Here is a 24,706-nt window from a genome sequence, read left to right as displayed (position 1 = left end):
TGTAGAAGATTTTGTGTGGACCGAACAGAACATTGTTTTTCTCAAAAGACTATCCTGCAGTGCCTTTTCATTGATTTGCAAGACCTTCGGAGTCTCCCAGCAGGCCCTGTTTGCTACCAAGAAGATTGCAGTGGTCTATATTTTCTGCTCCCAGTACGAGGAGGAGGAAGCCTGGGGGTGGGATGCTCCGCAGATAGCCTGGCCAAAGACACTGCTCTATGCCTTCTCAACCATTCTACTTAAATTAAGGGTCCTGCCGAAGTTCAAGAATCATTCTCGTGGCTCACATAGGCCCAGGCACACCTGGTGTCTGCTTCTGCTGGAGCTGCCAGTGACTCAGGAAATAATTCTACCGAAGAGTCAACCCCCTTTCCAGGGTGAGTCACTGACAACTGCAGTGCGATCCTGCTCCCGCTTAAGGCTTTCAGCATAGAAGGCGAGTGGCAAGGTTAAGGCCATTTGGGACATTTGGGAAACGTCACATCCCTACTGGTCAACTGAAGCAGCTGCTCCAGTACAAGTGACTAGGAGGGATTTGACGATCAGGGCCAATGCACACCATGGGACGTTGATTCAGTCTTGGTGTGGGTTACATGGCATTCATTGTATTTTTAGTCCCACACCCTTTAGGATATTTTATTTTTTGCTGGAAGGCTTTCTCAAAGGACTATCTAGAACCTCCCAGAAGGTTCGGTGGACAGCAATCAAGGCCTTTTCTAAGCCCTAGGGCATACTGGAGATTTGAAATTAGTTAGTCCCCAGGCTATTGAAGAAATTCATCCTGCTTAACCCTCCTCAAAGATGATCATCTGGCCTCCATCCTCCCCACCCCCCTCCAGTCTTCATTAAAGCCTCCTTACTACCCACCAGACCAGGCTGACTTGGAATCATTATCTCTCAAAATCCTGTTTTTAGTAGCCCTTTCTTCCATAAGTCATCTAGGAGATATAGGGACCCTTTCCTGTAGTCCTTTGTAATTGTGGATTTTTCCCTGATCCACTGGTGCTTAGAATGGGTCCTGGGTTACTCTCCAAAATCTGTTTTAATTTCCGCCTGAATCAGGACATGAGTCTTACCCGCTCTAGGGGACCCGGAAAGGTCTGAAAAAAATAGGAAGTTAGCTCTCTTGAATGTAAGAAGAGCAGCACCCCTCTAGCTAGAGAAAACGAAGGGGCCTAGATCATGTGCCAGTCTCTTTGTCTCCCTTGGGTGTGGCAGAAGGTGTTCCAAGTTGCAAATATTTACCTGAAGTAGGCAGATCTGCACTTTTATAGCTAGGCCTACAAGCCTGATGGGGATCAGTGACCTCCTATAATCCAGAGAAGACCCACTAGAGGAGTGGCAGCTCTGGTATATACTCATTGAGTAAAGAAGGGGATAAGGGCAGGGAGTTGCTACGTAATGCCCAGATTAATCTGGTAATCTACATTACAACAATTCCATCCCTGTCACCTTACTTATGTCTCTGTCACACTCATCTGTGTCTCTGCAGGAGCGATGGACGAGCCTCCCTTGACCCCGAGTCTTCACTTCCACTGTTTCACCCGGAGGAATACCTGTCAAATACAAAGTGTACACTCAGACATGAATTCAGCCGATTCCCCTGGGCCCTTCCCTTCTCTTTACTATGTGCTGTGATGTCCCCCTATGGGTTTACCTTTATCTTTAGTAGGGTGTGCATCCATCCTGCATTCGCTGGGGCGCGGTGCACTCATGTGATTGGTGCCAATGTCTGTAGGCTGAGATGCCAAACGCTGTTTTATGCCTTCACAGCGAGGCCGAGAGATCAGGGCGCCAGGAGAAATTATGTGGTATTAGCGCCTGGAGTCCGGGTTCAGCGCTACTGGAGACTTGGTGGTTAGGTAAGTTTGCACGGAGGCTTTTGGTAAGTATGCACTGCGCAGAGAGAGAGAGCGCAGTGAAATAAGTGTCCGCGTTATTGGGGCGAGCGCAATGAATAATGTCTCTTCTTTCTTTTACAGGGGTTTGTGCGCTCGTACAACTAACCTGGATTCCAGCGTCGCAGGAAGATTCGGTGAATATGCGCAGCGTTACTGATGTGCGTGTGTTAACGCAGTTCTTCTTTGTTCTTACAGGTGCCGGTGTAGAAGTCCCCTCTTGACTGGAGATAGCTGCAGCGTGGAGTAAGAACCAAGTAAGCTGAAGCAGAATGATCCGGAGCGGGTAAGCAGAAGAAGGATGATCCGGAGCAGGTAAGCAGAAGCAGGATGATCGGGAGCAGGAAGCAGAAGCAGGATGATCCGGAGCAGGTAAGCAGATGCTGGCTAATCCAGAGCACAGCAAGTGTGTTGCTGATACAGCTCACAGTAAGCAACACGAAGCACTGGAAGAATCTTGGGTGTGGCTTATATAGCCAGCCACACCCAAACACTTGAGAGCTCATGAATTATCATGCACTTCCTGTTTGGCAACAGGAAGTGGTAACCAGGAAGTTACTACAAACACTAGGAAGGAATGAAAGGAGGGATTTGTTATGGGTTCTTTGTGTGCCTATGCCAGGCCTGCCAAGCCTCCACCCAGATTGCCCCAACTACCTGCCTGATACCTATGACAATCTCACCCTCATGACTCCAGTATGGCCAACAGTTCTTTACGATTTGGGAAGATACTCAAGAGGAGCTATGGTCAGGTAGCGCTGCGGTTCCTCGAGAGGAGAAGATTCAGGGGGAGTCGGAGGAAGGGAAAGAAGATTCTCTATGGTAGAGTTCTGAGCAAGGTAAAGAATACCTCATTGAGTAAGTTGACGGGGAGAGGAGATGCAGGAAAAAAAGATGTCTTCCATTGTCAAGGTATGCCATTACAAAACCCAAGAAATTCACGGAGTAAACTTTTGTTTGGCAATATTAATGAGCCATAACTAGCAGAATTATTGATTTAAAAACCAAAGAAATTCTAAAAAGTAGACTCACCCTTTACTCCACTGCACCATCGCATGCACCTTACTAGCGAACAGCTGCTACCAACTAGTCTTCTTCTTTGTGTTCATGATTTGCCTAGCACCTCATGTAGGAAGCTAGGAGGATGGGGAAAGGTAGGTGAGACAAAGAAGGGAGGGATGGAGTAGATGAAGTATGGAAGGGAGGAAAGTGCCTTTCACATTCCAGCTTACCGGGGAAAATCTTATGCTGGCGTATAAAGCAAGTTGTTTTTGAAGGCAGGGGGCAAAGGGGAGGTGGAAACGTAACTCCTGTGCCCTCTGCCTTTAAAAACAATGAAAATTCCCCAAACCGTGACTTGAGGCGTCTGTCTTTAGCGCCTCTATTTGCGCTCCGGGAGACTCCAAAATGAGCCCCAATGTGTTTCAGTGTTCATTGATTAAGTGCTGTGAGAAACCTGATGGAATCCTCACATCTATTTCCCTTAGACCGTCTGCACAGGTGGCCAGGGAAAGGCCATCGCTTTTGGATGCTGACCCTGGGGGTGGAGAAGCGAGGGAGGATCACCTGGGTGGAGGGTTCTTGGGGAATGGGAAGGAAGGGTCCTCAAGTGAGATGCAGTATTGCCCCTTTCCATTTAATGATGAACCCTTATATCCAGAAACCTTTGTGGGATATTGTCACCCCCTTTGGTCAGAATAACATTAGGACAAATGACAAGCCTCGAAGACCCAAAAGGAGGATGAGAAAGAATAAGGTGCCCTTGGGGGAGACATGGTATCGACCTTTCCCTATTGACAACCAACTCAACCCTTCCCCAACCTTCATAGGCTGTTATAAGCAAGTTCCACTAATTTCTTCACAATTGGCACTTGACAGTACTGGGACGAAGAAGAGGAAGTTAAGAGCAATGAAGATTATGCTATTTTACCACTCTGTTACTGGGACGAGGAAGATTCCTGCTAAGAGCTGTGAGGGTCAGGCATGTCCATTTGATTGTGGCCAGGCAGAGCTAATTGGACATTCACACCTGCAGTCTGTTAAGGGGCTGCAGGTGTATAGAAGGGGAATATCCCAGTGGGGAAAAGAGCAACAGGAGAAGTAGCAAGGGGACCGGTGCAAGCAGCAGAGAACACTACTGGAGCAGAACACTGAGACGCTGAGGACTACGGAAAGAGGCAGTCCATGGAAGCTTTGGGCTGGGAGGCTAGACAAGGTGAAGGGAACCATCTGGGAAGGCTGCCCCTTCCCTTTTGCTTGAATACTTGCTCCCCTGTGTTGGGTGACCAACACAGGAGTGTCTATTTGTATTTGTATTTGTATTTATTTTATTTGTATAGTGCAAACCAGGCCCGGAGGCTACCGGGCGCATAACTTGAAAGCAATGGTTACATAAATTGCATACAGTGATTATATATCAGTCAATAAATATAGCATAGAAGTAGGCATAGGTAAATAGTACAGCGAAACATGTCTGAGGGGCAGGAGCTGGAGCCCTGGCACTAAATGCAGATGGCTGTGGGATCTGCACTGCAGCAAGAACTGTTAAAGCGACCAGTGAGTTTCTTATGAATGAGAAACCTGGTGCATGCATGTGTGAACTTTATTATTTGCTGAAAACATTGTATGCAGTGGTCGCGTGCCTTGAATCAGAACATTTTCGAATATCTCCGGTCCTTTCATTGTCAATTACCGAATAGCTGGGAATTCTTTGTATCGGAGTGGTTGCGTGTGTCATGAAACATGTTTTCGAATGTCTCCAAACACTGAGCCATTCAATTAAAGAGAAACAACCCGATATTGAACAACAGATAAAGCGAAAATGTACCATAAGCAAAGCTTATAATTATTGAGGACCGATTTGAATTAAAACCTTGTTAACAAACACAATTAAGACATTTGGAACCCAGAAAGGGAACGGAACCTAAAATCCAAGCAAACCATGATTGAAGCGCTGAAATTAATGGTATCTAGACTATCCATCGAAATTAATTTCATCAAATTAATATCCAACAAATTATATTCATTGAAAGCCATTTCCATCGAAATGCACTTTCATTGAATACATTTTGTTGGATTTTGACTAGGGCTAGGGTTAGAGTTTGGGTTAAGGGATGCCTTTGGGGGTTGGGGGAGTTGAGGAGGGGAACCCCCCAAAAAATTATAAACACTGAAACGCTACATGACGCTGGCCAGTGCCGAAATACTTTGAAGATGTCAGCACTGGACAGCTCCATGTAACATTTTAACGTGAAAAATAAATGCATCGAAATGCTATCTTTTAAATTTAAAAGTACATATCCATCAAAACTTGTCCATTCCTATTTTCAATGGACAAGTTTTGATGGATATGTACTTTTAAATGTAAAAGATAGCATTTCGATGGATTTACATTCAGTGCTTTTACCTCGATGGATTTCTTTTTTGATGCATTTTTTTCGATGAAAAGACTATAAACCGAAATTAATATAACTTTAAAGGATAAGCAAACCACAGTATGCTGAGTTCTAAAATTAATGTGACTTTAAAGAACTTGCAAACAGAAGATAATGAAGCTTGATTTACAGCAGAAATGTAACAGTTAAAAGAGTATTGATGTCAACTGGTGTGAAAGCTACAAACTATGGGAACACATAATTGAAAACAAAACTAACTGAACTGTGGAACTTAAAATTTAGAAGACAAGGATACTTTGTATTTGAACTGTGTTGCTTGAATCTTGGAGAAGGGACCCCTGAGTCCTGACTTGGGGAGGGAAACCCTGAGTCCTGATTAAGACTATTTCATCTTGAGTCCAAGGCAGGTAATTTTGAGACTTTTTTTGGGGAATTGTTTTACACTTAGGGAAGGGAGCTGGACGGAAGATGTGAGTTGTAAGAAGCTCAGAACTTTGTGTTAAACACTGTTTTCTTTTGGTTGAAGCCACCCCTGCACATTGAACAGATTTAGTTGCGAGGGCAAGCATAGGTTTTGGACACAGACAGATTCCTAAATTGAACTCTTTGACTCAGACTTTCCTTAGTTTTATTTAGGGAGGGAAATCCCACCTTAGTATAGGGCAAGTTAGGCATTTTTACATCCTGACATTTAAGTTAATAAAAGTGTTTGTTCTGAATCTGTTGTCTGTCTTGCTTCATGATGCCTTCTCAGTTTGTACAGGGCTAGATCCAGTGTAAATCTGGTACACAGATCCTACAACAAAGTTAAGATGGTTTCAAACTAGATTAGGGCAGACTTGAATGTTAAACTACCTGAAGCAAAACTGAAGAGAGATTAGAGGAAGGTTTTGAATGAATGTAAACCACTGGAATTATGCTGGGCAAACCTCTTCTTCATCATTTTCAGCCTACCAAACAATTACAGAAGAATAAAGACGGGTAAACCAGAAATGCAAAGTCACATCCCTTCTTACACATGTATCGAATCCCTGCTTCAGGGTGGAGCTGGAATTAACACTAAAATTAGCCTTTGTGTGCCCCCTCACCCTCAAAAACATTTTTTTCATTATTTATACCACCATCCACATAATAGCCTATATTAAAAACCAATGATAAAACATTATTTAATCACACAGGAAACGGCAGAAAGCAAGAGAGGGAAAGTTCATAAAACACCAATAAAAATGACCAATTACAATTCATTATTTTGCACAAGACCACAGGCAGCCACAGACATGTTTTTTCCTCAACGAACTAACTCGCCACATTGGAGAGCTGCCTTCCCTTTGACAATGGGAAACCATATTCATGTTCAACAGCAGACTGTCTCTGTATAATATGAGTGGATTGTGGCCCACGCACTCACCACAGACCATGCATGATTCCCCTGTATATTGTACATGTTTATAGAATGTGCTCAGGATACAAGAAAACACCACCAATAGACGTGTGCATCGAGAGAATATCGACAAGGAGGGTTCCACTTTTTGCAAGAGGCTGTACAATAAAGGCAGTGTAGAAGAGGAGCCAAATGCCTCTACTGGAAATTGCAACATGCACGACTCCAATAACGGTCCCTATACTGCAAAGAATCCTCAAAACAAGGTATCCATTGAGAAAACCCTTTATGATGTACCCACAGAGAAATGACAGTCTTTTAAAGGAGGTTCCGGAAGAAGTGTGAACATTAATGAAAGAGAAGACTGGTGACATCACATGAAGCAGAAATGACGCACCCATAGGAGATGCCCATGAAGAGAGTATATAGCCCTTATAGAATCTGATGGCGAAGTGGAGAATTGAACATTTCATGTGCGGAATGAAGATTGCACGTACAGAGAACACTGAAGAAAATGCAAACCATTTTATAACTGTACAGATGCTGAAACACAAGTAGACTAAGTAATCATAAGGCTGGCTATATGTAGTGAATAGACTGCAGGCGGTGCTGCCAATATATATATCTATGTGTTTAGAATCTGGATGTTGCATGCACGTGTTTTAGCAAACTAGCACCGCATGAATAGAGGGTTGAAAGCGTGGCACAGTAGAAGAAAACAGCTGACGATGAGGGAAGATTCGAGAAAGGTTATCTGGCCCAGTATCAAGGGTTGGAGCAGCCAAGAAACTGGTTATCTGTTTGAGAAGATACAATGAACGTGAGCTTTGAAACATACTCCTGTTGAGGTGTAATGGAAAAACACTAGAAAGGCCAGGTTTTATTTATGTAATAGTGTAAAATACAAAAGAAAGAGCTCAAACAGGGTCTCCTGTCACATGCTCAAGATGAAAATAGACTTTGGGCAAGCTCCACCGAGACTTGAAGATAAGACCATGCTCGCACTCCCTTTTATTCTCAGGCGTAGTGATACTTTGCAAGGCAGAGTTCAAAGACTAATTCGAATGGCAGACAGCAGGAGTGATGATGGATGATGGGCTAATTGGGTGGGAAGGTATAGTCAAGTCTAACCCTCCAGCACCTGGAGAAACAGTTTGCGTGCTGCTAGCGAGTGGAATATTCCAGAAGGGTACAAGTGTGCCAACCAATCATAGAGAGCCACATAGTAAAGAACCCTATAGTTTAGTTTGAAAGCCAATGAAACATGTCTTTTATGATGGAGAAGATGACTTGCACAGTTGTCCACCTGACATTAAAGACCCAATCACAATCCTGTAGCCCAGAGAAAGTATACCTACATGTTCCACTTAAGCCTATCACAACTCTAAGTAGGTTTTCTTATTTTGCCACGTACTATGACATCACTGATGCCAAATGTTTGTTATAAATATCTGGTTTTCCATGTGAAACATTGAGAATGTGTCTGCGATGTGCGTTGATGTCCGTTGTAACTCCCTGTTTTAGACAATTGCAATTAAAACAGCTACGTTTTGCCAACTTCCTGAGTCAGTCTTATCATTGGTGTAAGAGTAAAATCTGCATCCGCATCTATCCCATAGAGCACTTCCTTGCTTAAAGGGCCTAAGGGTTCATGTGGTAGCAGAGGGAGCAGTAAGTCTCTAGTGTTTTCGAAAGATCGGACACCCTCTGCCATCTAGCCCGAGGATTGCAAAGATTCCTGTGGAGAGTGGCCGATATAGAATTCTTGCAAGAAAATCAATACAGGTGGGACTGTTTCCTCTTTGATGAAATCCCTCTTGGTTTCCACAGGGGCTGAGTGGACTGAAGGCGACAGTGGTTGATTGGAGGAGGGGGACGATACCGAAGGTCTTGAGCTGAAAAGCGTATGGTGAGTAGATTGAGGGGACTGGCAAAATAAGTGAATGGGATTGTGGTAATGAAGAAAAAAAGGGGGGTTTGTCTAGTATATAAGGAGGAGTGTTTGAATGAGGAGCGTTTTATAGAGCCTGGTTTCCTACCTCAAGGTAGGTCTAGAAGGAGTCATTTCAAAACGCCAAGGGGGTAAATAGGCGTCACATAAACAGGTTTATGATAGGAAATGACTCAAACTCTGATAGGAGTATTTTAGGTGCTAGGAGAAAAGGAGTACCATGGTGAATATGTGAAAAGTCGATTAGTCTGTCTGTTTGTGTCTTTTGTAATTGAAAAGAGGTGTTGAAGAGCGACAAGAGTAAAAAGAAGAGACAAAGTTGTTATCTATTTGTCTGCGCTGACTGAAAAAATAGATTGAGATAATTGAGAAGTAGAGGCTTTGAGCGGCGAGGTTGGAGCGCGCTCATATTTGTTGTTTTTCTGAAACCTATCTGTGTAACTAACTGGAGTATTAACAGTCAATTGAGACTTGTCACAATGGGGGATGTTACTCCACTGATGCATATGTGCAAGATGTTACCAAAACACACGCCTAAGCTCAGACAGTGTAGTGCGGAATGGGTAAAGGGCACAGCAGACAAGATGTTCATGCCATGGTCACAAGGGGCATCGCTGTCAAAAGCAGTTCTGCAACACATGACCACATACTTGCACGCTGCGAACACAGGGAAGAAATTGGAGAAGAGGCTAGCTATTTTAGAGCTCTGGAAAATGTACCAGGAGGAGCGGGAGGATCCACATTCTGAGGATTGGATGCTTAACCAGTGTAGGGAGGAAGGTGTTGGGCCTTCTGCTCCCCTTACCTCCCCCGAAGTAAACAGCGATAGTACAGAAGATGTGCGATTGTATCCGTTAACGGAATGAAAAGCGGTTACAGGATATAGTAATCCGATATATGAACTGCCTGCCTACATCAGTGTCCAAAAGAGACTAAAAGAAAGGATGAGATCTTTCAGATATTACAGGATAAGGAGGAGAAAAGTGAACAACCAAATATATCAACAGATATAGATCAAGAGATTAAGAGATGGAAAGGAGAAAAGGATAAGTCTGACGAGGTAACGCTCGTACAGAATGAATGGCTGGGTGGACAGATATTGCTTATGGTCGATGGGAAAAGTATAGAGGAAGTTAGGCAAAGGGAAAATCAAAACAAACAGGATAGAAAAGACGGAACGAGAGAAAAGATTGAAAGAAGATGAGCACAAAAGAAAGAATAGGTAGAAATGAGAACAGATGTATCAGAAAGAACAGCAGAGAAAGGAAGAAAGGGCAGAGGAACAAAGGAAGTATGACAACAGGCAGAGGGCAATCGAAGAACGAGAAAGGCAAGAGAAAAAGAGAGAAGAGGAAGAAGCACAGAAATTACGGGATAAAAGATGAAGGGGAGAAGAAGAGCGTAGAGCGAATGAAAGAAGGGAAGAGAAAAGACAAGAAGAGGAGAGAGTCAGATGGGAAGTGAGAAAGTGAAGGGAATTAGACGAAGAAATGGAGCGAAAAAGAAGACCATGCGAACGCGATATTGATCGCATTCAGAAAGAGTTAATGAAACCGAGTCCAGTTATACCGTGGGGCCATATAGAGTAGTTCCATCCGTCACAGGGAGCAATGTCAGGACCATCTAGGATAAACCTAGAGGAGAATTTTGACATAGGGCGCATCAGGGAGAGGATCGATAAAGCCTATCAAGACTTAAGGGAAAGTAGCAAATTGGGAAGTCGAGGGAAGGGAGAACAATCCCTGGTCCTCCAATCATGAAGCGAGGAAAGAGACCCGTTCAGTCTCGAGCATAGAGCCTTGTCCTTAGACAGGGTGACTTTAAATAAAGCTGATGGGGACGAAAGCCATACTAGTTGGGGACTGGATTTGTCAGACGAAGAGAGAGCAACCTTCTGTGGGGAGGAGAGGGGAAGTGCATGTGGTCCAGAGCGATGTCTGCAGACAGACAAGGAAATGCGATGGTCTGATCTAGAGCAGCCTAAAGATAGGACGCCAGATCCTATAGCGTATCTAGAGCGACCTAAAGGACGATCGCAAAGCGAGAAGGGAGAGTCACCACCATAGCTGAGCAGGTTGAGGTCGCTGCCGGGCAGAAGGTGATCAGGAACCATTGTCCCCACTATGGATAGGCAGACAGTGGGAGCCAATTTTGTATTTTGGTTCACACAATTCCCTTTATTGGAGAAAGGAAGGGCCAGACCACAGTATATTCCCTGGCCACAAATGGATAAGGATAATTTAAGATGCAAACTTCCCAGCTTAGCGGCAGGTGTGGAGAAATTGATTTATGAGCTAGAAAAGAAGACAGGAGGAAATACTCTGGCAATAGGAGACATTAAGGGTCTCCTAGCAGCCATTCTTGGGGAAAGGACTGATGACATTTGGACGAGAGCAGGCTACTCAAGTGTCACGGCACAGAACACATCGCATGATGGAGCACCATTTAATAATTGTAGAGCAGGTCTCAGGAGAGCTCTCAGGCTACAATATCCTGATACATCAGACATAGGTGCAATTATGGCACGTAAGATGAAAGATGACGAAGATCCTCTTGAAATGAGGGAGCCGTGGGGGAAGGTTGGTGGCAGTATTTTACCACATTCCGTGTAAGAGATTCCAAGAACAGGTACACAGAAAGGTACAGAGACAGCTCAAGAAATTAGTGGGAATGGAAGTGAAGCCATGGGCAGAAATGCAGTTGACTGTAGCGCATCACCGTCGGCTGTTACAAGAGAAAAATAAGAAGAAGGAAGATACTAGAAAACTTGAGGAAGCCAAGTTAGTTCAGAAGAAATGGTCTAAGTATGCCATAGAAGGGGCGGAATGGGTTTATGCCGCGAGGGAGAGAAATGGGATACACAGGATGGGGTAGTTTTCATAATAATCAAGGCGGTTTTCATAACATGCAGAATGATAATCAGAACATGCAAGGAGCTTTCAACCAAGAGTAGCGGATCAGAAGAACTCCTCCTATATGTTGGACGTGTGGGATGAAAGGGCACATTGCGCGAACATGAGGAAGCTAAGGGTATGTACAGAATGGGCAATTCTCAAGAGGGGGGACAGCTTATCCTCCAGCATATAGCTCATAAGCTCGGGATGGGTTCTCCCAAGATCAGACAGTGTCTCAAGCACAAGCGCCGCAAATGCAAGAGGCACTGCAACCAAAGCAAGCAACATTGAATCCACTGCAAGGGCAGTCACAGCATGCACCCATGCAGATACAGCAGAATGCAAACACGGGACAGTAATTGACACCTAGAGAAGGGGGTGTCACTGTTGTAGGGGCAAGCCATTTTACTGGTACAGGGATAAGCATGTACCCACAATAGGACAGCTCACAGGGTGACTTGATGTGTTCAGTACTATCAGTGACACTATATCCTCAAGAGGAACCAAGGGTTGATGTGATGATAGGAGGCAAATATTTTTCTTTTTTAGTAGACACTGAGGCTACTCATTCATGTATATGAGAGGGAAAATATCCAATGTCAGGAAATGCCATGAATGTGCAAGGTTTCTCTGGAGCTACAAGCAGAGTTCCTTTTACTGATGAATTACCAGTCTCCATAGGAGAGTATGACATGCCTGTTCCATTATCGTATTCAAGGTAGATATCGGTTAACATTCTAGGACGAGATTTAATGACAAAGCTTAATATGAGGATTTCTTTTACCGATGAAGGTATAATGTGTTCTACTCGAGGGATACATTAAATGAACTTGGGCGAATTTATATTGGCATTTGCAGGGCAAATGGCTCTGCGAGGACTGCCATTAGCGCCAGAAGTCTTTCTGTGTGGGGTACATATTTTATTGACATGGCTACCTGGCTTAGTAGGAAAGATTATGAGAATACCTGATCAGTTTTTGTTCAGTTTTTGTTCAGGCACAGATACCTATGGACAAAGAGGGGGACAGACTATTCCCCTAGAGTTGAATGCAGCCATAGTGCGAGGCAATTGGCGATGCTCGAAGGAACAGATGACAAGCACAGGCCATGGAGAACAGTGATCGACATTGGGGAAGGGTATAGATTGACTGACATCACTGACGAGGGTATGCAGTGATAAAATGGCAGAAAAAATGTTGCCTTTAAAAGAAATTGCGGCAAAAATGCTCTGGTTTGACCCGTTAAAGGTGTACCCCATTACACCATTTAAGGGTTGCGGGGGTGTCCCCTGCTCCCCTTAAATGGTATAATGCATACAGGGGTTGCGGGTGTGTCCGCCGCATCCTTTACATGGATTGCAGCAGCAAAACCACAGCCTTTTTGCCGCAATATTTTGTGTCCACAGTCATTTTTGCCACGATTTTAACACATGGAACCCTGATGAGGATATATTTGCAGATGATCCAGCAGATGATGAAGTAATATTTGAGATTAGTATTACATATTGGATGAGAATAGAGAAAAGGGAGACCCCACAGCGAATGGTTATAGTGTGGCAGGGGCCAGCATTTTATTATGTAGATTTGGAAAAAGTGGCAAACTCTTAATGGACTACGGGCCCCTATGACATAGTCCTACTGAAGGGGGTAGGGAGGTTAAGATTAAGCTGAAGCCAGGAGCAATTTTACCTCGAGCAAGACAGTACCCAATGTCTGGAGAGGCGGATGAGGGTATTTTTAAGACTATATCAGCCCTGATGGAACAAGGTATTTTAGTGACATCAGAGCCACTGTGTAATACTGCGGTCTACCCTGTGAAAAAATTGAAGGGAGGGTCGTGGAGATTTATACAAGATATGAGACCAATTAACCAGATTGTAGAGGCAGAGTTTCCTTAAGTTCTGAATCCGGCGACAATACTATGTAGTATCACAGCAGAGGCATGATATTTCACGGTGATTGACTTGAAAAATGCATTTTTCTCAATCCTGTTGCACAAAAAGACTCTCAAGCAGGGACATCATTTAGGGGTGACCAGGGGTTTCCTTTGCGACCACTGTGGTCTCCCTTGCTACCCCTGTGGTCTCCCTTGCTACCTTTAAAAAACTTTAAACTTTATTTATTTATTTTTACAAATTGAACCTCCTGGACTGTGGCCAATGCCATGTGGCTTTTTGTTTCTAGAGTGGCTGGCTTTCTTGTTCAGGATTATTTTTTGTAAAATAACAAGGCGTTCCATAAGTGTAACACTGAGCGGTGACCCTAAATAGAACATTCTATACAATAATTGCTAGACTTATTAAAGATTTATTTCAGGCACACTTCAGGGGGTGAGTCACTGATTTAGTTTGCTCTTAAACACCTCAAATTCACAATGCAGATAAAATCCTCCAAAAAGCATTTCGAGTAGAATAAGCATCCATTTCGGACTATCGTATTTTTCTTTTCGCAAGTTGCAGTTATAGCATGTTTTTTTCTGCCATTACATATGGTGATCCATTCTTGTATAAAATGTATATCACGTTACGATGATATTGCAACCATAGTTTTTACAGTGTACTTAGGAACAATGCTATGTGATGCCACTTGCTGTTTTGTCAAGGGCTAAAAGGTTGTGTTCCATCGCTTCCCGTGATGTCACTTCGGGGTGGGGTCAAATGGCATCATTTCCTGTGATGTCATCAGAAGTCAAGGGTCATATGATGTCACTTCCGCTAACCTTGGCATTTTGGTGAAATGACGTCCCTGCTCCCAAAACCTTATGTCATTTATGTTTCGCCAAACTAACCTGAAGAGGATTTGTTTGCTGCAAGGGTAATGTGAGTCTCCATCGATCTTTAATAGGGTCCTGCAGATGGACCTAAGCAATATTGATTTGCAAAGTATTGTGCTGCAGTACGTAGATGATATTTTGGTTTGTAGCACGACAGAAGAGGAGTGCAGTTAAGATTTGATTCAGTTAATGACTATTTTAGCAGACAGGGGATATAAAGTGGACAAGGAGAAGTTGCAATATTGTCAAGAAGAGGTGTTGTATATAGGTCGGTTAATCTCATATGAGGGGAAGAAATACACACCTGAAAGAGCTGAGGCGATTATGAAAACAGCAAAACCGCACACAAAAAAACAAATGCAGCAGTTTTTGGGATTATGCAACTATGTTAGAGCATGGGTATTTGATTATAGTTCATACACAAGACCCCTTTTGCAGGCTCTGAACAAAGCACACGTGAACAAGGAAAAAATAGATTGGACTGAGGAAATGGAGGGAGGATTTGAAGAATTGAAGAAAGCAATTTGTACAGCTCCAATTTTAGAATTCCCAATTATGATGAGGAATTATTTTTGTTTTCACATACGAATGGGACAGTAGTGACAGCAGTGCTTACACAGAGGACTACATTGGGGTACATACCCCAGGCATATTACAGTGGGATTTGAGATCCTGTTATGAATGGGCACTTTCCTTGTGAGCAATTGCTGGTAGCAGCTGTGTTCACAATAGAGATGTCTACTAGTATTGTGATGGGGTGTTCTCTGACATTGTTTGTTGAGCATGCTTTACTTGTCGTTTTGGAGAAACCTAACTGTACATTGACATTTTACAGGGCTTTCGCATATGAGGTAGTAATATCGAATCCAGCAATCAAAAAAGTCAGGTGTAAAATAGTGAACCCTGCCACGTTTGTAGCCGAGCCTGTGGCAGAGGGTGAGCATGTGCATGATTGTGCTAAATACGAGGAGTTCTATGATGAAATCCCACACATAAAGGAAAATGCGCCAGCAGGGGTGAGATTCTCTTTATTGATGGGTCTTCAAAAATTGATCAAACTAATGGGGAAAGGCATTCCGGTTCAGGTGTGGTAAGAAACTGAGCCAATTGTGAATTTGAGGTTGTAGCAAGAGCAAGACTACCGTCTCACTTTTCAGTGCAAGCAGTAGAATTGGTGGTGCTTATTGTTGCACTCGAGAAACATGCATGGCAGGAAATAATGGTATACAGTGAATGCACTTATGTGACGTCAACCGTGCAAGCAGTGCTAGCACGTTGGAAAAGGAGGGGCTACCTCTGAGCGGATGGCACTCCAGTGCAACACGCTGCATTATTGGACAGGCTTATTAAGGCACTACAACTCCCAGTAGCCATTACAATAGTTAAATGTGCAGCACACACTAAGCAAACTGGCTTTATCACTCGCGGTACTGAAGCAGCAGAAGAAGAAGCCAAAAGGGTTGCATATCCATATATTAAGTTTACTCTAGATGTAACGGAAAAAGTAGTCACAATTCGGATTGTAAATGAAGGTTTTAATCATTTATCAAGAACACAGTTGATGGAGGTTCAAGGCAGTGCACCACTGGAAGAGCAAGAATTGTGGAAACAAAGGGGGTGTTCTTTATCCCGCTCTGAAGCAGTGTGGCGACAGGACAGCACTGGCAAGCCGTTTATGCCTGTAGCCTTGTTAAGGGTAGCGCTTGAACAGCTGCACTACCCTGTGCATGTAACTAGGGAAAGCCTTGCAGCTGCTATTGCAGAGGACTGCTTTGTTCCAAACATGTTAGAACAGTTGTATGTCAAACGTTTACCGCTGGGCATACACTGCGAACGATCAGAGGAGTTATTCCTTGACCGAACTGTCCTTTTCCGCATTTACATATTGACTATGTTGATATGCTGCAAGTATGCAGTGGATACAGGTATATGATAGTGGTGGTGTGTCCCTTTTCTAGGTGGATTGAAGCAGGTCCTTGTACACACCCTGATGCCACTTGCACAGTGAGGTTTTTAGTGTGAGAAGTATTTCCCAGATGGGGAATATGTGAGGTGCTGAGATGCGATAATGGGCCTCATTTTGTTAATTAAGTATTTGAACAGATTAGCCTATTACTTAGTATAAAACACAGGTTTTCTGGAGTTTATCACCCGCAAGCGAATGGGATATGTGAGAGACTCAACTGTCTCCTTAAAGAGAGAATTTCAACGTTAAAATTGACAATGAAGCAGGCCTGGCTGTATTGCCTGCCCCTAGCATTATATGCATTAAGGAATCATCTTGGGCCCTACCACCACCTCACACACCACGAGTTAGTGACAGGGAAGTGAATGCAAATGCCTTTGTCTCCTCCATCGAGGAGCAGAAGTGATGCAGAGAAGACTGCAGAAATGTTAGGAAAATAGTTACATGCTTATTTGACATGTATGACCGCTAGTATCTCTGTCATTTCAGATCAACTCAAGCGCAAGGGGTGTCGGTCTAAGGACACAGATTAAGATCATTCAGCAACCAGACTTCAAGAACCATTTCCTTTACCTAGATCATTTGTGGGAGATTCAGTCTTAGTGTGTAACTTCAAAAGGAAGTGGCACAAGCCCCGTTTTAGTGGTCCCTATATTGTGCAGAACATTACTCGCACAGCAGTAAAAGTCCGTGAGACACGCGCATGGATCCACTTAAGTGATGTAAAACCCTATGCTGGTGAGACCGACGCCTCCTCAACCGTTGATTCGGAAGCAAGACAAGAAGAAGAAGTTCAGTACATGTAGACTCTATCGATGACGAGGAAGAAGGACACTATGATTGCTGATTAAATAAATGCAAGTGTGCATTTGGACCGTGACTTACCCCGGACACTCTTTATAGATATTATATCTGGAGTGCAAAGCAAAGTTCTCGAGTCACAGGAATCTATGAATTGGACTTTAGAAAGTGTTGATGTGATAAATATGCCAAATCTAGAGTTCGAGTACGACAACTAGAAACATGAGCAGTTTTCAGATTCATTCCTCAATGAGTTTCTCTTTAGTTAATCACATGGTCCTATCAGATGCAGATGCCCATAGACTACTTCTCACTGTCTTTGTATACATATTTCAAGCTTATCCTGCTCTTCTTGGGCGTAGTACTAATATACATGCTTTTCTGCAAGATTCTAAAAATGGCCCTGCAATTAGGAGGTTACTTATGCAGAATTATCTGTTGCAGAAAGACCAAGGCAATTTGTGATTATCTCTACACCACTGACACGTGCAATGTCACTCCTGTCAAGGGTTTTGACCCATGTTGAATCAATAGACTGGGTAGATGTGGGGATGAGCTGTCGCTGCCCATTACTCTATCCCAGAACAAACTAAATCAATAGACTGGGTAGATGTGGGGATGAGATGTCGCCGCCCGCATTCACGCCAGAATCCAGGAGAACCACACAGTTTGCGCACACCAAAATGGTCACCTAATCTGCCACCCACCAGTGCAAAGAAAGATGGTTCTGTTCAAAATCCGTTTTTATTGATGTCAAAAAGTTGCTAAAATCATGGGCACAAGACAACTCTAAAGATACAACCTTCTTGTGGGGGGTTCCATATCACCACTCTACTGTAAGGATGCCATCAAAACAATGTTAAGCAAGGATCCTATACTATCAAGCAAAAGACCACTCTATTGAAATGCATTAATTCAAGACAGATCCAAAAATGGGTGCAGTACCAGCTTTGTCCACAAACCGGCGCTAGCGGTCTAAACTCTGACAGGACAACTGCTACTTCAGAACATAATCAGCCTCCTGAGACAGCTGGAAACTTCAAAGGCCAGCTGGTTAATTAAAACTCTTAACCACCTGCTGTTCCCAGAGACAATCTGATTGCATTAACAGGCCAAGAGGCTGGGAAACCTTCTCACCTCAGAGACCCACACAAAAGCCCAGGAGATCACATGGACATGCTAACCAAATGCAGAGTGGCCCTCTGGCCTGCTGACCTCAGCCGACACAATAGACTCTCTCCCTTGAATGGGGTATGTTGATTTTCAGTGTGGACTGTAAACAGAGCCCTGCCTGGGAGAGGAGGGACATGTGGTAGTCCCAAGTTTCTGGGGGCGGACCCAGACACTTTTGTGGAATCATATTGCAGCAAATATATGTTTAAGTTAAATGCTTCTAAAATATTGTATTAAGCTCACAAAAATGCACAATTTGGAGAACCTTAATCCAAGAAATGTACCCACAATTCAATACTTGATTCAACTTTGTACCATCTTCTGAGGCAAAACCCCGCTATTTATTGATATTACAGACACCGGGTTTATGCTAGAAACCTAGTAAATTACTGGAATGTGTGTAGAAGGAATGTGTACATTTGTGTAATTTTTGATACAGATTTAACATTGGTAAACCAACAAAAAACGAAAATAAGTTGTCATTTTTTAATGCAAGCCCCCAGGAAGATCAGAGTCGGACAAGCATGGACCATAAGGAATCTGTAATATGTACATGTAATTTCAACAAATTGTGTATCTGGGAAATATGTATTTGGATCAGAAATAGATTGTGTGCACATTGACAAGGGGAGTGTCTTTCTGTAAGCCATAAAGATGACACACAACCCAGCTCCCCAATCAAGGGATAGAGGAGGACGTGGCCAATGATAGATTGCGAGGGGCCGGCTCAGTTATGTCCATGCACACACCCACTTGTAGAACACATAAAAGAGACTGCTGGGACAGGTAGGGACACTCAATTCCCATTTTCTGCGGCGTACGCTGACGGACGAATTCACATCCAGAACTCCAGAGACCTAGACTGACTCCAGCTAGACAGAGACCAGAACTTAGAACTCTGACTCCACAATTTAAAGCAAAGGCCTAAACCACAAGCTGAGTTCTCTTCAGCAGGCCTCAAAACCAACCAAACTATTCAACAGCCGGGTGAGCTGTTTGAATTCTTTGCCAAGAACTTTTGCAAGAACCTGTAGCAGTATCCAGAAAGCAGTGCTGTATCCGGAACCAGAGAGAACCACAGACCAGACCGTTGTGAGCAGAACCGGTGCCTGACAGAACCAGAGAGTAGAGCTGACCCAGATAGTCGGGACTTCAGAACCACCCGCCGGAAGTCCCGTCCAACCTGACCAGACCTTGACGGATTATTTCAAAAATATAGTGTGGGTACTCACTGTGCAAAACCAATCTCTGAGTTAAAATAATCTAATCCAAACTATTTTAACCTATTTAGAACTTCCTCCTAGAATCGTGTCATTCTGTCATCTTTAAACCTGAAAACTGTCATCTGTCATTCTGAGCTTTCAAATTTCAAATACGAAAAACTACCTTGACTAAATTGGCCGTATCTCCGGAACCGTTTGTGCTAGGAGCGAGTTTTAACTGTCATCTTAAAGCTAAGATTCTAAGCTTTCCAACGAACCTAAAAACGACTTGGTACCCCTCCCTTATAGTGCCTCCGTAATTGCGCTCGATGCACGCGACTAAATTTGCAGCGATTTGACATTTTGCTTAATTCCAGCCACGTGTAAAAATATTTGTCCTTGCTTTCCTTTGCTGAAATTCGTTTGCCACCTGACAATCATTCATAGAGCATTGCTAAAGTGATCCTGAACTAATACAAAGTAGCTGTCACCCACCCTGAACCTCTAGAGGGAATTAAAATAATTGTAGCATATTTTTCACTTCTTTGCATACCACATCAAAGTATATTGCCTGTGTTTAAAACTCCTACCTGTTTTCCTCTAAGCTTGCTAGGGGGGAACTGAATTATATTTGATTGCATTCCTGAGAACTGTGTGCTTTCCTTCCATCTCTTTACCTTGCATAAAGGGTGGGGGGTGAATTGTCAAAGAAAAGTGATTACATTGTCTTTTGTTGAAGTCATATCAAGTTTATTTTCTGTACTGCATTTTCATTCATCATTGCATTGTCCTTGAAGCCATAAAAGCATTCTCAGCTCCTTTATCCTCTCTATATCACTTCTAAGCCATCAAAAAGAGTGTACCACTGTAACATTATCCATTGTTGATCACTATCATCTTCACAAGTGTGCTATCAAATATTAATTTACTATAAAAGTGTGATAGATATATATTGTTTAATTTTCAAATAAACCTTTTAAATTTGCAAAACAAACCTACTTCTTGGCTCAGCGGGGTCAGGGGGATTCTGAGAGAGGGGTGTTATATTAGGGTCGTCATCCAGAGTAAACGAACTGGACATAAAAATACATCAATAAGGGCTTCCATCAGCATCCCAGACTAGGCATTGACTTAGCTGTAGTGTTGAATTGAAGTCGCTTACACTCCTTTCTTTGACAAGTGTTCCTATGATTCCCCCGTAGGAAGAACCCTTATTGATGTACTTCACGAGCATTATGCACGCACCCTCCTTGCAAGAGGGAGACACAAGGGAAGATGATTATGAGTTAAATAATTATCTAGACAGTACAGCACATTTGGGGAATAACATGTGGTATCAGCACATGAAAGAGGTGGGAAAAATGACATCCAAGGAGAGTTGCTATGTATGTGCTCTCCTACCTTATGCTATGGGGAATTCCAAGATATTCATAGCTTTAGAAGTAGAAGCACAGAAAGCTCACTGCCTGACGCACCTTGCACTCTGCCCTACACAAGGCCAGTTCCAGGGTCAAACAGCATCATTGGTATGGGTGACTGAGTGGAAAGCTCCAGAAGAAGATGATTATGTGCAAGATTCGAAGACAAGAGGGAGAGCGCACACCAGAGACCACGTAATAAGACATGAACAGCCTGGAATGAAGGGAGAAGGAATCAGATGGGAAATAAACAAAAAACTCAATTGTCAAGGGAAGTGCTTTGAAGAAATAGGAAGCTGCAAGGAGAGAGGTCAGTTGCAAATCAAGGGAACTGTACTTTCTCCATATGGATGGAAGGAAGGCATAGTTGTGTGTAAGGCACCAGCACCTACAGGATACTATGAACAAGTTATAAATACTGCAGAGAAAGAATGCAAACAGCAATGGCCGAAGATTGCAAAGTTGCTGACATGGGTTGATGGAAAAGGAAGCCCGCTGCAGATAGTGCCTCTAGCCAGTGCAGAACTATGTTTCAGAAACAATGGCACATTGGCACAAGAAAGGTTGGAATGAATCAGCAGTGTGGTCAAGCTTTCGATTTACCAGGAATGAAGGATGGAACAGTGGTGATAATGGACCACTACTGGGCCTATGGATCCAGAGCTTACATGAAGTTGCCCAAGGACTGGGGAGGGCTGTGTTCTATACTGATTGTTCATGTTCCAGCATTGATGATTCCGAAGAGTGATCTGAATATTGGAGTTTCCAAAAGCAGATGTTCACCCGAGAAAGAGAAGGTCAGTTGAATTTCTCAATTGAACACAGAGGGAGAACTACTTTTCAGATAAATTCCGTATAAACACAGATTATTCAGTCAGACTTCGGTAGTATTCGTGACAATCTTCATGCCAGGGATCCAGATGTTGGCCAATGCCAAATGGTTAAAACAAAGAGATGATGGCTGGAAGGTTTAGACTGAATCTTAACCACTGGCATTGCTCGGGGCAACCCTCCAGACCATCGTTCTTCGCCTGCCAAGCCATTACAGAAGGGGAAAGACCATATGCAAATCAGGCTTGGCCCCACCCCAAAAGGGGCAGTCCAGCCCGAACTGCTAGGTCACATCCCTTCTGCACGAGACCACAAGCATCCCCAAACATGTTTCGCCCTTGTTGGGGCTCATCAGTGAGGAGTAGCTTGGGTCTCTAGGCCCAGCAGGCACGGGACCCACGTCTGGGCATACCCGTGGTTACAGATTACCAGATGGGAGCTCCTGCAGACGATCAACACTACTATAAAGGAATTCAATGCTATCAAAGAAGAATTGAGAGCCATAAGACTGATGACCCTGCAGAATAGATATGTCTTGGATATGATTACAGCCATGGATGGAGGTATTTGTGCCAAAATCGGAGAATCATGTTGCACATTCGTACCTTCTCATGATGAGGAGAATGGGACCTTAACAGAGGCCATAGCGATACTGACGAACCTGCACAACTAGATGGAAGATGAAACAGAAGATATTGAAGATGACAGCTGTTTTGCGCCAATCTTCTCATGGGTTCCACAATGGATGGCAAATATCTTCAAGTTCCTCAGAGCATTGTTGGTGATGATCATGTTTGGATTCTGTGAGATCAGAATAATAATTACACAGAGCAAGAAGGCAGCAAGGAAAGCAGTAGGAATGAAGATCGTGATCGATGTCGAGTCAGGGTTTGGACCCAAAGAATTGACAGATGAAGAAATCAGAAAGTATATAGAAGCAAGTATTCTAGCACCTGAGGGAACAAAGTTCCTGTATCCAAGGAACCACAAGTAATATGTAGGAAGATGGATCTACTGCAGCCCAAATGGACAATGTAGACACATGACCTGGTGTGTTGATGACCATGTGAAATCAGCAGGATCTCTGAAAGGAGTAGTGAAGATATGGACTCCAAAGAAGCACTTTTTCAGATGACGATGTGTAGATGTGAAGAACGATGGGAGCGTGGTTGATGAATCAACCAGAGGGGAGAGTGTAGAGGGGGAGCAAAATGCCTCTACCAGAAGTCCAACTCCCATTTTGCCTATATGTTGGAAACGAGAAATTGCGACATGCACGAATCCAATAATGGTCCCTATACCGCGAAGAATCCTCAAAACAAGGTATCCCTTGAGAAAACCCTATATGATGTACCCACGGTGAAATGACAGCCTTTTAAAGGAGGTTCCAGAAGAAGTGTAAAGATTAATGAAAGAGAAGACTGGCAACGTCACATGAAGCAAAAATGATTCACCCAGAGGAGATGCCCATGAAGAGAGTACATACACCTTGTAGTGAGGTGAAGAATTGAACATTTCATGTGTGGAATGAAGATTTCACGTATGGCGAGCAATGAAGAAAATGCAAGCCATTTTATAATTGTACAGATGCTGAAACGCAAATCGACTAAGTAAGCATAAGGCTGGCTATACATAGTGAATAGACTGCAGATGGTACCACCAATAACCAATATAGCGAGGCAAGCTCCTGTTGAGGTGTAATAGGAAAACACTAGAAGTGCCAGGTTGTATTCATTTAATAGTGTTAAATACGAAAGAACAAGCTCAAACACGGTCTCCTGTCACATGGCCAAGATAAAAATAGACTTTGGGCGAGCTACACCGAGACTTGAAGATAAGACCATGCTCACACTCCCTTTTAATCTCAGGCGTACTGATACTTTGCAAGGCAAAGTTCAAAAACTAATATGAATGGCAGACAGAAGTGATGATGGATGATGGGCTAATTAGGTGGGGAGGTATGGTCAAGTCCAGCCCTCCAGCAACTGGGGTCCCAGCTTGCGTGCTGCTAGCGAGTGGAATATTCCAGAAGGGTACAAGCATGCCAACCAATCCTAGAGGGCCACAAAGTAAAGAGCCCTATAGTTTGAAACCAATGAAACGTTGTGTATTTTATGACGCCGAAGATGACTTGCACTAGGGGTGGGCATAGTTGTCCACCTGACCTTAGAGACCCAATCATAATCATGTCCTCCTTAGAAAGTATACCTAGATGTTCCCCTTAAGCATATCCCAACTCCAAGTATGTTTTCTTATTTTGCCACATAGTATGACATCACTGATGATGAATTTTTGTTATAAATATGTGTTTTTTCATGTGAAACATTGAGAATGCTTGTGTGAGGTCCGTTGATGTCCGTTGTAACGCCCTGTTTTTGCAATTAAAACACCTAAGTTTTGCTAACTTCCTGAGTTAGTCTTATTTTTGGTATAAGAGTAAAATCTGCATCCGCATCCATCCCATAGAGCGTTACCTCGCTTAAAGGGCCTACGGGTTCAGCATACAGACACTCCAACATCGTAAAACAAAGTGCTTAAGTGTGCAGTCCCAATTCCATCAGACTCATGCAGTATGTGTTTTGGGATGGGATGGTACTGAAAGGTAAAAGGTATTTCTTTTCCTTGAAAATATATAGACCTGCTAAATACATTAAACATTACAACTAAGCAACCCCTTCAATTGAGCAAACCTTTCTTTTTAGGTCATCAACTGGGAAAAGCAAACATGGCAGATTGTCAATGATGTACCATTTTCATTACAGTGCAGCAAGCATAGCATAGAAACATTGGCATGGCACCTGTGACCATCATTTATAACTGTCTCTAATAATGAACATATCTAGCATACCAAATAATGAACACATGTCTATCATACTAAATACGAATTCCGTTTGCATGAACTGTGATCAATGTGTTCACAATGGTGGGATCTTACAACTGGTCCACTGCAATTGTGTGAAGTTCCATACTCTTCTGTGTTTCCTTCAAATCCAGTCCAGGATGTATGCCACACCAGCGGAAGCC

At 43.3% G+C, this 24,706-nt stretch overlaps 1 protein-coding gene across 2 annotated transcripts in view; it reads right to left on the bottom strand.

Annotated features, from left to right (window-relative positions):
* Positions 1-24,706, bottom strand: part of GMPR (guanosine monophosphate reductase) — a 712,135-nt gene that overhangs the window by 28,903 nt on the left and 658,526 nt on the right. The window lies entirely within an intron of this gene.

Source organism: Ambystoma mexicanum, chromosome 5p, assembly GCF_040938575.1.
Source record: "Ambystoma mexicanum isolate Mex_15411 chromosome 5p, UKY_AmexF1_1, whole genome shotgun sequence".
NCBI lineage: Eukaryota > Metazoa > Chordata > Amphibia > Caudata > Ambystomatidae > Ambystoma > Ambystoma mexicanum.
Note: the sequence above shows the minus strand (reverse complement) of the source record. Positions and strands in the feature narration are given on the sequence as shown.